This window comes from Etheostoma cragini, chromosome 18 (genome assembly GCF_013103735.1).
Source record: "Etheostoma cragini isolate CJK2018 chromosome 18, CSU_Ecrag_1.0, whole genome shotgun sequence".
In the NCBI taxonomy this organism is placed as follows: Eukaryota; Metazoa; Chordata; class Actinopteri; order Perciformes; family Percidae; genus Etheostoma; species Etheostoma cragini.
In genome coordinates, this window is record NC_048424.1 from 14,800,528 (window position 1) to 14,811,526 (window position 10,999).

General features: G+C 39.3%; 1 long non-coding RNA gene across 1 annotated transcript in view; it reads right to left on the reverse strand.

Annotated features, from left to right (window-relative positions):
* LOC117961976 overlaps positions 1 to 5,121 on the reverse strand; it is a 17,365-nt gene extending 12,244 nt beyond the window's left edge. The window contains exons 1-2 of the long non-coding RNA XR_004660522.1: positions 5,111 to 5,121; positions 761 to 763 (exon numbers count right to left, since the gene is read on the reverse strand). This is a non-coding gene — a long non-coding RNA (uncharacterized LOC117961976). The remainder of the gene's footprint in view (positions 1 to 760; positions 764 to 5,110) is intronic.
* Between the last annotated feature and the right edge of the window lie 5,878 nt (positions 5,122 to 10,999).

Below are 10,999 nucleotides of genomic sequence, written 5' to 3' on the forward strand. Positions count from 1 at the left end.
CACACACACACACACACACACACAGTGTGTACAGTATCCAGTGGTTTTACATGAGAAAGTTGCAGCTCTTTCTGTTTGTGGCCTGGCTTGACTCTCCCTAACTAGACTGAGTCAGCGAGTCGCTATGGCAGTAAAATGAGTGGCTGGACTGGATGGATGCTGTGCCTGGGAGTAATACTGACCACTACAACTCTAACTCAAGCTGGTTTAATTTACAAGTTGGCCTAATGCACGGTTGATAAGCCAGTCGGCGTAAATAGATAGAGTTAAGTCCACAATTCTGAAACAGTTTTCCTGAGACATCCAGTCTGTGCTGTGAAACATCTGAAGTCTTCCCCCTTTTGATTCCTCTTGTGAGAAAGTGTGGGCTTTCAGGGCTGTGCCATTCTCCATGTGTGTTGTTAAAATAAAGTGTCTTTGAAAGTACAGAATAGACTGGTATTTGTTCTTGCTGGTCCTCTTAAGCCCAGCCAAGATTCTCTCTGTAATTTTTCTCTTGTACGTTGCACATAGAAAGAGTCATTGAGAACATTTGCAGTATTACATGCCACACAACGACCCACGTATACATGATATTTAAAAGAGAAATCCAATTGATTTAGTATGGCGGCGTCATAACGTTTGGATATTTATCAGACATCACCACACATCCCACATTTCTCCAAGTGTGGTCACGCATTGACACATCAATCTCCACAGCACTGTGGAGTAATTCTGGCTACACCACACGTACATTCTGGGATAGGCAAAAAAAATGAACACTCTGGGTTGTTTTTTCAAACCAATCACAAGCATCTTGGGCGGAGCTAGATTTTAGACAAAACAGTCTGGGGTAGGAACTTGTTTTGGTGGAACATTTATACCTCGCAAAGTGGCAAAAAACGTCACATATAATGTTAAATAAAGTTAACTGTTGACACAATACAGGAAGGTGAGCTATTTAAAAAGCTAATTGGAGGACCCAGAAGCAGAGAGCAGGCAGAAGAAAGTTACAGCTTGAGGACTTATTTTGCACAGAAAAAAAACTAAGTGGAGACAAGAGGAAAATACATGGAGCACAAAACTTGACCTAAACTGACACACAGAGATACTACAGAAAACAAAATGATCTGGCAAAGGACAAGGGGAAGACAAAGACTAAATAAACAGGGTAACGAGGTAGCACGAGGCAGGTGACTGCACAAGGACTGGGAAAACAGGTGAACAACATCAGGCAATCACAGGGGGCGGGGACCAAAAGACACAAAGTCAAACAAGACACAACAAGACAGAAAATCATGTCACTTCATGTAAGTTGAGTGAAGATTTGAGTTGTGAATGCTTCACTTTGCGAAGAGTAACATATAAGATGCTAATGAGAGACTACTTTAATGTCAACACAGTAGAAATGGACCTACTTAACAAAGTTGGTTCACTGCTGGCTACAAGTTAGCAATCAAACACAATAAAGGCTGTCACTGGAATGGCGTTTTGAGCTGACATTAGCAATCAAACAATCATAGATAGCTACAATGTTTTTGAAATGATTCCCTTCTTCTATTATTGTTTTTAATAAGAAAACTTTATTATTTCATGAATTTCACAAATTTCTTTATGACACGTCATGCCGTAAACCTTTTAAATCTGAGCTGCGCAATTCACACCTGCACTATACTTACATCGGGGAGTAACAAGCCAGTAAAATACAAAACAAGACTGAACAAAAGACCATCACAGCAAGACAAGACGTAGAACAAAATACAAAAACCAAAGCAACAAAGTACAAAAACCAAAGCAACAAAATACAAAAACCATAAGAGTTCTCTTCCGTAACTTAGATGCCAAACTAAATTACTGGAGTACCCCTTCAATCTTTTTTGTACAGTTCACTTTTAATGCAAATTGTGAATAAAAAAAGAATAAAAATCATATAATAATGTATTTTTTTAATAGTTACTAACTTGTTGGTAAAGGTAAACGTATGTGAGCAGCTGTGGTGCTCAGATGTGCATCTGTCTGGCTGGCGTCAGCAGGTTTTTTGTCTGTGCTGTAGATCAGAAGATCTGTCCCCGTGCTCAGCCGAGCTAATCCTGTTCTTTTTTATCGGAACGTTTGAGGTTGCCATTCGAGAGGTCCAGTTTTTGAAGTAAATTTTACACCTAATGGTTCTTGTCCAACAAAAAGCTCAGTTGTGCTTACAGCCTAAGTCTCTCTCTCTCTCTCTCTTTCTCTCTCTCTCTCCCTCTATCTCTCGTTCTTCTCTTGCACGCACACACACACACACACACACACACACACACACACACACACACACACATTCTCTCTCTCTCTCTCTCTGGAAGGAGTATTTAGGTAGAGATGTGATGTTTGTCAGTTAAGTTACTTGTTTTTTTAGATGCAATACTTTCTGTGGCCCTATTGTTACGAAAAAAAAAATGTTTTTTATTTGGTGTTTTTTTTTAATTAAAGGTTTTATAAAAATCAATAAAGCTCTCTCTTGAAATACATTTTAGTTGAACTCTTTGCTAGAGGCCTGTTGAGGATGGAGGACATTTATCCTTGAAAATACCCACTGGCAATAACTAGTAATCATTGATCTGTTATTCAGAATCGCTTTTCTTGGCCAAGTGTGCTTTTGCATGCAGGGGATTTACTTGTGTTTTACTTTACTTCAGGGGATACAGTGAGCTAGGAGAGCTAGGAGGAGAAGCTTTCCTGGATGATGGTGTTGACCGCCAAGCCGAAACAGGATCCTTTCATATGATCCTGGGCATTTGAGGGATTGCAAGACGAAGTGGAGTCCAAAATTAACTGCGTCATCCACTGACCTGTTTGCCTTGGTAGGTAGGGAAACTACTTAACCATAATCCTTACTTGTAAAAAGTAGAATCTGTTGGTTGTTTTTGGCAAGTGTTATGTGTCCCAGGGTGAGTACCACGGGAACAGAAATGTTAAATGTAGAAGCAGGTGAAACAGGAATAATGAACATATGGTGTATATCGTTCCCAGTGAGATTGCTTCCCTGGTTGTTTCATTGAACAACTCAAACTCATGCAGACATGAAACATGTCTGTTCAAAGGTCACTAGATTCCACTTAATACTGTATTCTCACAGTTCCAATAAACCACACTTCACTCTAGTCATTTACTGATTCTGTGATGAATACATTTCCCCTTTTCCACAGTAATTGAGTGACTGTACTGAGTTACTTTCCACCTCTGCAGATATTGCTGTTGTTTTCATGGTGGAGACAATTCCAAACTATACATGACATCCCTCTAGTTAGAGACTGCAGTTGTACTATCTATGTTCCGTGGCCAGACAATGGAGTTGTGTCACGTAAATTGGAATCAAACTAGAGGCATAAATATTTTGATGAATAAATCTTGGAATTGATTTAACTGACTCATAACTTTGAATGCACATTATCTTTTTGGGGATTTAGTAAACCTTCCCAAACCCAAAGAGTCAACATTACATTGACCATTTTGATTGTTCAGGCAGCAGGCCAGTCACTAATTGTCAGAAGCTGCACATGTAGTGTCCAAAAGATGGACAGTGCAGAAGACGTGGATTTTCCTTCAGGAGTGGATTGAAAAGTTGTTTAAGGATGTTTTCATACTCATTATCTGTGAAAATCACGTCACTATTAGTATACATTGAAATTACGTGAAAAATAATGACATAGCCTGGGATGTGTAATGCAGTTCAAGTTGTGATATGTGTGTTCTTGTCAAAAATGTAATTAAATTATATATGTTATTTGCTCAAAAATCTCATTGCATATAGTAAAGTTATTACATTGAAATATGGCTTTCATATATTAACGTTTATTACATCATGAAGACTCAGTGTAACCCCTCCACAGGGTGCAGCATTAAAAAAATACTACCAGGGGCTGAATAACACTGGTTTGAAGGATAAATCATAAAAGGATAAAAGAGCAAGAACTGGAACACTAGATCAAGTGCAGCAGAGGTCTACCACATCAAGCCCATAGCAGAAAAAAGCTGTATGAGATGTATACTGTGGTGAGTTTGGTCTGGTTCCTCCCAAATCTAGCGAATGACAGGTCCAGACAAAGGCACAGGCCACCAACAGAGAGCCAAAGTCCAGTTTGCAAACTCATGAAGAAGAGAGGCTGGGAAATACTTGGAGGTAAAAGAGAAGCTAGCAAGTAGAATGTATGCAGAATATATATTTTTGGCCCATTCTGGGCTTTGATCCCAGGAGAAAACCAACTGATTTGGGGAATGCCACAATCCATAAAAGCACAGCTCTAAACCACACAACGATATCGGTCGTTTAAACCACTTATACGACCCATAGGAGAGTTTCATAAATAAGCGCCCCAGGTGGTGGCAGGAAAATGGTCAGAGATCTAAACCAGAGAAACGTGACGGTCGCAATTTGGTTAGGTTTAGGCTCAAAAACTACTTGGCTAAGTTTTGGCACAAACACTAATTAGTAGTTAAGTTTAGAAAAAGATTGTGGTTTAGGTTAAAATCAGAGGTTTCTTCCATAAAGTTAAGAAAAACTCAACCGTTTACTTTTATTTTCAAATAGGACTTCCACCCCGGTCTCCTAAGGGTCCTGTATATGTTTTTTGCTTAACCACCACACCAACCTTTTGCTTTTTATTCTATTCTCTACCAGTGACGCTCTTCATACTTCATCATGTTACAGCGCCACAGTCGAGCAGTTGCGCCGTTACTACAGGCATCAATAGAAGATGTAATTGCTGCTTGAGTAAATGACTTATGTGGGCGTTTATGGGAGGAGGGCAGTCTCTCCTCAGACTGTGGTAGTGTGGGCGTGATGTGAATTATATGTGCAATGAAGTATACACCTGCTGTGTCGGAGCTCTGGCCTTCACTCCTCTCTGGAATGTTTGCAGCAGAGAGAGGGCAAAGTTGAGAGCCAATGGAATTCCTCAATGCAGCAACAGTCAGCTGAATACACAAATGGTGCAGAGAAAGCAATGAAATATATGTTTACATAGTAAATAAACTTTCTAAAACACAAGCGGAAGGTTTGATAAACAGCATGGAGTGAAGTAAAGTGACAGCCTATTCCACCAAAGCACTTTGCAAGCTTGAAACAAAAAGTCAACAGGACAACAAACTAAACCCACATTTTTCCTGAAATGTAAATATATTTATGTATATATATATATATATATATATATATATATATGTATGTATATATATATATATATATATATATATATATATATATATATATATATATATATATATTTATGTGTATATATATATATATTTATGCCAGTGGATTTGGCTGAGCTAACAGTCTGAGTATGAGCAGTGTCCTACACTCTTATTATACTGTATCATACAATGTGTAATGAAAGCAGACAGACAGTAAGTGTTACTTTGTTGTGTGTGTGACTGGGAGTTAATTGCTAGGAGGACAGTAATGTGTGCTCAGGCTGCAGTACTTTTGGAACAAACCTAACAGGTCTTTCCAGTCTCTCAGTGCTCCGGCGACATTAACACAGCCTATGAAATTATACTGTGAGTTGCTGACTGTGAGAATGAGGCCTTATGCTCCCAGTACTGATATTACAAACAGAAGTCTCGCCTTCAGAATAAGTGTCTATACATATGATGTAGTGATAGTCACAGATTCCGTTGGGTAAGGTAGATATGTTCCAACACAATTGTTTTCCTTCCAAAAACAGATTTTGATACCTGAACTTAGAGTATCATCCGATACTTAGAACTGATCCAACACCATTATCCTGCTAACCTTGGCATATAACTTTTTTTATTATCTAGTTTGACAATTGACAGTCCGTCAATACTGTATACTGAAGAACCTTTTAAAAAAAATCTCGGAATTATTAACAATTTAAAAGATTTTCACACTTCAAAAACTGCTAAAGTGCAGCCATTTAGTAAAATAAAAGTACAGTAACAGTATAAAGCAGCAGCAACCAGCACCTTCAAAACTAAATAAATTTTAGGAAGAAATAACAATTACTTTATTATAATTTTAATGTGCAAGCACAATTTAGTGAATAAATAAGATATTGAAATACAACAACAACTGTAATGTAACAGCAACTTAAAAACTAATTATTTAAGATGAACCAAAAATTAGTCTTAGTCTTTGAGCCGACATGAAATGTGTTCTCTTACTGTCTGGTATAGTTAGGGGAGGACAGTTTCAGAGATATACCTGTAAAACAAATGTTTTGTTGAGTGGCAAACTCACACATATTTCGGTTGACCGACAGGGGCAGGTGCTCCAGAATCATGAATTTGAAGTTTTCTGGTTATCTTTGTAGACTTTGGGCTGTCTTTGTGGAATTAATCACGTTGCTGTTAGGCGGTTCCCAGAGTTTGAGAGTTTGATGCTAAAGTTCATCCTCTCTTTTTATTCCTTTTTGCCTTGGTCAACTCAGGTGACGCGTCTTGACATGCTTTATAAGATTGCTGATGTTGAAATAGGCAACACTAGTACCACCTCTGGAAACAAGTGTGGTTTTACTGTGTAAAACATCCCCAGTGTAAAATATTGCAACATTTTGCTAGCTCTGTCTAAAGTGACACTCCCTCTAACACCTAATTTCCACCAGTTGCAGAACGGCTGCGGATCCACTCTGGATCGGCGGCGGAGTCATTAAGTTTCCATTGAAGTCAATGTGTGTATTTCCACTGAATGCGGGACGGCTGCGTCCCGACAGCGTCCCAGCTCCAGAAATCCGCGGCTCTCCGGAGCAGATGTGCAGAGCTTCTATTTTTGCCAGATGCCGGAGAGCTCCGCAGCAATTCAGCACACGGCAGATAGTGCGGGACAGGAAGTCGAGCAAAGAAACAAAATAAAACGTCCGGATAATTTTCAAAATAAAATAGAGCATGCTCACGGCGGATCATATTTCCCTGCAAACCCAGCACATAGTTGTTACCCCTCTACTTCTCTGGATGGAAACAAACTGTTGATGTTTTTGTGGTTCTATTCTACGTAAATTTGCAAGATCTCGTTGGTCCTCGTGACTTCAGCTGTCAGTCATGGCCGCAGCCATTCCACATCAAATCAGGCCGTGGTGGGTATTGATGGAGGTTGGAGCACGGAGCCGATCCACAGCCATTCTGCAACCGGTGAAAATCAGGGATTAGCCTAGCATCTGCCCTGTCGCCAATGTTGAGAAAGAAGCGAGAGGCCTCACTCGCTACTTTTAATACTGATTTTGGATGCAGCGTTAATTTTTTCGGAACAGATGATGGAATACACAAATGAGCTAGCCATCTTGCTTCTTTCTCTGATCACAATCCAACTGCCGTAAAAGGTAAGGAATAAACTAATAAACACTGTGCAGGAGGGTCTGGCTAGTCCACACAGCATTCCAGGATGGAAGAAAAACCTGCTCTGATTTATTGGCATTTCTTTAAAGCAATCACAACCATCTTGGGCGGTGCTAAGCCCCAAATACAATGAGGGTGCCGCTGCAAAATAGTCATTGGAAAAGGAACATGTTTTGGTGGAACAAGTGTACGTTCAAAAGTAGTTTTAGTTGTCAACAGAACTCAGATTGGACAGATAGTCTAGCTAGGTGTCTGGATTTACCCTGCAGGGATCTGAGGAGCAGTTAACTATAGTCCTCAGAAATCCACTGGAGTTTAAATGCCAAGGTAACGGACATTGCCTAAAAAGAAGGACATCTGTTGGAATTTCCAACGGCACCTGAACAATCCCGGAAGTGGGACAGTGTCAATATACACAAAAAAAATGAACTCACATCCTCATAAATAAATAAAACAAGCCATATGATGCAAAATGATGCACATCAGCATTTTATGATCTACAACTTCTATAGTAAAGGTTTGGTACACTTTGGAATATATTTTCTTACTAAAAACTTGTTACAGTATGGGGATTCTGTCCTCCATCACTTCCCTTGCAACGATTACAGCAAGAAAACTTTGTTTTGATGTTTATATACCTGACTATTGTTTTCAAATATACCTGAAAAAATGTTAACTTATTCTGTAAGACTTTGGCTGTGCTCCTGGCTTAAACTGGTTATGTCATAGAAGGCATCGTTTCCCTCTATTTCTGACACTGTTTAGTTCATTCATACAGCTGCACAAATATGCTCCATCTGTCATCAAATGTCAAGAATAAAACAAATTTATGGAAGGAATTACACATGGAATTACACAAGGTATTACACATCTAGTTTTCCAAATCCAAGAAACTAGATGAGTCATGAACAGCACGCTCACGCTGCATTTCCACAAGCCATAGGGAGTCCTTCCTGTTGTTCACTGGACACACTACAGCAGAGTGGGGCTGAGGTCTTTGAGTGCAGATGTATGTTTCCCCTGTTACGTGATTACATCCACATTCCCCACCCACATTCAAACAGCTCCCAGTCTTCACTGCAAAGACTCATTTCATCCTGCTGACTAATCAGACTGAGTGAACTGCGATGATGTGAGGGGTGTGACTTTGTTTTTGAAAACTACTGCACTGCACATTGTGAACATAAATGATCAGGCTGTTTCAAGATAAAGCATTTTATCCCCAAGATTATTTTCTTTATTGGAGAAACATCTTCAGTAGAGTTTTTTGTACTGAGTGAATTCCATTGGTGGAAGAAGTGTTCAAATCCCTTACTTAAGTAAAAGTAATAATATCACCTTTAAAAAAATACTTTTTTACAAAGTAAAAATCCAGCATTGGAAATGTTAGTTAAGTAAAAATATGTATCATCAGGACAATGTACCATTGCAAAAGTGTAAGTAAAAGTACTGCAGATGATCCAGTTTCTAAGTATAATGGTCCAATCCAAATGCAAACATCTTAATTTGTAAAGTGACTAATTCTGTCAAATTAGTGCTCTTGAGTAAGGCACCCCCCTCCCACTACCCCACACCCTCCTAACCTCTCAGGGTGCCTGTCCAACAGTCACAGCGCCCCCACTCTGACATCTTTCTATTTGTAACAATAGAGTGAACATTTACATTTTCACATAACTCTCCCCAGTGGGAATAATAAAAAGTATAAATTATAAAATGATAAGATACAGAACAAGTATCTCAAATTTGTACTTAAGAACAGTACTTGTACTTACCTTATAAGTATATATATATGTACTTAGTTACATTCCTTCACTGGTGATTTCTTACACTAAATTCTTCCAGGCGTGTCTGCTGGAATTTCTGGGTTACGCTTTGCAGGAATAAGGCATGGTAATATACTGTATGATCCATTTAATTTGCCCACTCTGCTCAGGACATTTTTTATTCTGTTCTGAGCTGAAACCCAAAGCGCATATGCTTTTTGGAAAGATAAACTAAAAGGTTTTGTTTTTCCATCTCATTGCACTGTGAAGTACCCACATTTCCTCCCAGCTCACTGCTGATATCTTTAAACTCAACCATGAAACAATATCATTAGTTAGCTGGAGAACATTATGGAACTGGACAGCTTTTTGGTGCTTTAAGATATCACAGAGTGTCTCTTGAGATTTAAAAACCGCAAAAGCGTAAACATGTTGAAGATGCTCAAAGATGTGTGTCAATTGTCAGCAGCATCAATCAGAATGGACAGAAGTGAACTCTGGGTTAAAGGAGTGTCAATGGAATTACCTGGTAATTATTGCAGGCATTTAGTCATCAGAGTGTAAAGGATATCATAACCTCGCCACACTAACATGTGGACATGAAGCATTCCTATTACAGGAACAAACAGGCCACAGGGATTTGAGGGGTGGTTAGGATGAACAGTCAACATCAGTCGACAAGCAGAGTGCTGCTTGTAGTAGCAAAACCAGAGCCATCAGTAGTAGGATAGTCTTGCATTGCTGTCCACGGCGCCGTGTAGGAGAGTCTGGCTAGTCCACACAGCATCCTGGTAAAGGAGAAAAGCATGCTCTGGTTTATTGGCATTTCTTCAAACCAATCACAATCGTCTCGCTAAGCTCCAGACGGAGCCACGGGAAGGACTTTGTACGTTTTGGTGAAACGTGTACGTTCAAAGGTTGTTTTGTTTGTGTAACAGAAAACTCAGATTGGAAACATTGTCTGGCTAGCTGCCTAGATTTACCCTACAGACAGCTGAGGAGCATGGTCCACAAAAAAAATGAACCTGAGTTTAAAATTTCAACACCAAGAAAGCAAAAGGGATGCAGAGTTATTTGTTGCCTGCTCTTGGGGGAATAACTGAAATGGTTGGGTGTTTGTTAATTGTAGAGTGTGGTCTAGAACTACTCTATCTGTAAATTGTCCTGAGATAACAGTTGTTATAATGTGATACTATAAATTGAATTGAAACTGACATCGTTCAAAGAGAGGGGTATCCGGCGGAATTTACAACGGCAAACCAGGAAGTTGAACATAGTGGATATAGACTAGTAAGCCCTTTTTTGCCAGTGATAAGACTGGCCTGTAGTCGGGCTGTTAACAGGTTTTGATCTGATGGATCATGTCTCATGGTACATACCTCTATTGTTTGTCAGGTAAACTTGATTCTTTTAGCTCACCAAATGTACATTTCTAACCCACTGCATTTCTTTAAGCCAATCACAATCATCCTGGGCGGAGCTAAGCCCCAAGCCAAAACAATTTGTCTCGAAAAAACGCCACATCCGATATTAAATGAAGTTAACTGTCCACACAATATAATAAAGTGAGATATTTAAAATGGCTGGAAACATGATTTAACGTAATTTGGTTTTACCAATGCTTTGTCGTGTGAACTTCATCCACAGCGATCCCACCAAACGGTCCCAAAATATTGTAGTTTGATAGTGAAAGCTGTTATGTTTAACACATTATTTGTACATCTTTTCAGTTATTCCCTGAAAGAACCAAGCCGGCCTGCCTAGTTCAACCCATATTTTCTTAAAAACTTGCCATTTTGAGTGTGTAGCTTTGCTTGCTTGTCGTAGTTTCCCTAAATGCAAGGCGATGAACCAGGAGTCGATTCAGTCTAACGCGAGACTTACTTGATCTTAAACTTGATCTTAAATAGCGGGAGTGCTCAACATTT